The sequence below is a fragment of the Dipodomys spectabilis genome, unplaced genomic scaffold, assembly GCF_019054845.1.
Source record: "Dipodomys spectabilis isolate Male_0828 unplaced genomic scaffold, ASM1905484v1 ptg000065l, whole genome shotgun sequence".
NCBI lineage: Eukaryota > Metazoa > Chordata > Mammalia > Rodentia > Heteromyidae > Dipodomys > Dipodomys spectabilis.
The window spans coordinates 2,296,352-2,299,347 of record NW_024870742.1 but is presented as its reverse complement, the minus strand read 5'-3'; the positions used below and the strand labels follow the sequence as shown (position 1 = coordinate 2,299,347).

The 2,996-nt window shown below is 33.1% G+C and overlaps 1 pseudogene; it reads left to right on the top strand.

Moving 5' to 3' along the window:
• The first annotated feature begins 311 nt into the window (after positions 1-311).
• Positions 312-411, top strand: LOC122108741 (annotated as a pseudogene).
• Positions 412-2,996: the final 2,585 nt, after the last annotated feature.

The following is a 2,996-nucleotide window of genomic DNA, read 5'->3' as shown; positions in this document are numbered from 1 at the left end:
TAGCTCCACAAAGCTAACTCAGTTGATAAATAAGTACTTGAAAAGCTATCACCTTTGGACCTAGCTATAAAGGCTTCAAAGTATGATCAAATTTAAAATGAAAAAGACTTAAAATAGTCATTGACAAAAAAATTGCAAATGTGAGCAATCGACCAAACAATATGTTTTTTCCAATATACACAGAATTTTAGAGAAGTAAGATCAATAGCATTTTTAGGAACAATAAGGTTTCCTGGTTACAAAAAGTCAACTAAGGATATATGCCTTTATAAAGATTACATCATTAACTACTTAACTTTACAGGATACTACATGCTTCAGCAGCACATTTACCCAAATTACAACAATATAGAGAATATCATGACACTTGCACAAGGATGATATGAAAATTTGTGAAGTATTCCATATTTTTCATTCTTCAGATGTAAGAAATGAAAAACAGTTATTAAAAAATTGATTACAAAAATGCAAGTCATTATGTCAAAAATGAACTTTACAACTTTGGTGCGGGGAGGAGGCTAGTGAGGAGGATTGAGTGGGGGGGGGCAGAGGGAGGATGGGAAGGGATGGGAAGGGGAAACAAAGGAGGAGGCTACAATTCTGGATAAGAAATTTACTCATTATCTTGCCCATGTAATTGTAACCCCTCCGTACAGTATTTTCACAATAAAAAACTAAAAAAATACAAATGTAACAACACATATAATTCATTGAACTGAAAGTTAGTTAGACATCAGTGTATTAAATCCTCACCTTAGAAAGGCCTTTATATAGCATAATCTTTACAAAACTTTTGAAAGTAGATAACATTGTCATTTTATCCCAAAGAAGTAAAATACTATAAGGACTTAGGTAAAAAAGGAATCTTAAACTTTTTCTATATGGAATGCTATCTGAAATAACACATTTATTAATGAACCTATATATTATAAAACAATGTAGAATTCAAAGTATTATATCTAGGAGAGAATGAAATAGATTATGGACACTATACAAACAAAATACAGATTATTTTAAATTATACTTTTTTCAGACAAGCATCAGAAATATTTTCAGTTTCTGTACTACTCATTTCAACAGATAAGTTAAAATGATTTCTGATTTAAAAAATCACAAACTCTGCAGAAATCATTATAGATGTATACAAACAACTCTTGAATACAATTTGACATCAAAGTCAGGCAATTCACTTGAAGAATACCATTGAATCCATGAATTTTTAAAGTAAGATATTGCCGTTGCTCTGTATTGTGAAAATATTTTATACAGACACAAAGATGGATTGGCATTTTTGAAAATTAAGAAACTTAACCAAACCATTATGACTTAGGAGAACAATTTTTACAGCCTTCCATAACTTCAACGAGGTAGTGATATGTATTTATTCTTTTGGCAATATTAAATGCAGTTTCTTTCAAGTTGTGCTTCAGACCTTGTTTGATATAATGCTTCAATAGAAGGAGATCCAGCACATCTTTGCTATTTCTATTCCAAGCAGCAAGATGCAAGGGGGTTAAGAGAACTTTAGTTTGGGCATTGGTATCTACATAGTGATGAACTAAGAAAGAAGCCACTCTTGTATTATTCAACATATAAGCACTGAGCAGGGGTGTCCAGCCATTCACAGTAATTGCATGAATATCTGCCTTGAGCCACCAACTCATGTAGGATTCCTGATGAAGAGAGGTATACTCATCATCATCCCTAGTATTCACATGAGTGGCCTTTTTGGAAAGTAGTCTCTGCACTGTAGTAAGCCGATTACTTTCAGCAGCCCACAGAAAAATTTGCTTGAGTACGTCTCCACTTTTTTTTGCAAATGATACCATTCCTCACTTTTTTATCTTGTTCCTTGTCTTCATCAGAATTGCCTAACCAGAGACACTGAGTACCAGTGGGAATCAGGTACACATGTATTCCCCAATAGATCACGTTGGTTGAACTGCTCAGAAAAATCCAGTGAATTTTCTACATCTGTTATTTCACCATGATTTTTTTCTCTTTTTCCATTTTTACTATTCGAAATTATTCTAACTGGAGAGTAGGGAATTGATAGAGAGCAGAGGAAATGTTTTCCTCCATATTGAAAGGTATAGACTGAAAATGAGGACCAGTGGTGTCTTCATGTGCAGCTTATTCTAGGAATGAGAAAATATGAAAAAATGCCTTCTATGTAAATGATTTGGGGAATGGCAGAGCAGAAAGTGAAATGATGCAACCAAAAATATACAAGCAAGATAAATTAGGATAATTATGGAGCAGTCATATTATCTATGAGAACTATGAAAGGGAGAGAGGAAGAGAGAGACAGATGTGCAATGACCTAGCTAGCCACAAAATCCAGGCCTCGGATCAATTTATAGAGAAAACAATTTTATTTTTTAAAAGAGATGGAAATAGAATTTATGTATTTACTTGAAATTAGTAAATACACTTTTAATAGCCTACATAAAGAGACATAGCTTTGACCAAATTACAGACAAGGATCTAAATCCCTGATAATTCTATTAACAGATCTGACTGAAATCAGTTGAATATCACTTTTCCTGTAGAGTGAAGGAATAGGTCCAGGCTAGGAAAGCAGCTAGAGAAGGCAGACCGATTGTATCTGGGACAAAACTTTGTGGAAAATGGTATCAAGGATTAATTACTAGTGATCCACTTGCACTGGAAGTGTGAATCTGAACTATTGCTTGCTGATTATGAACTATTGCTTTAATCATTATATGTTCCAAGAAGAAAAGGTGAGATTTAATTGATAGCAAAGGATTAGTAATACACTTTGACTTCTCATTAAGGACCTTCAACCATCAAAATCACATGAAGTCAATAGACAGGCCTACTTTTTTAGATGAAAACAGGTGTCTTTAAAAACAAGGTAATTAAGTATTCCTACAAAAGACTTTTTTTTACTACTGCATTATACAGTTTTTTTCTAATGTTGGGTAACAAATAATGGATCTATTAGAAAACTCTTAAAGCTCATGTGTTCAATAG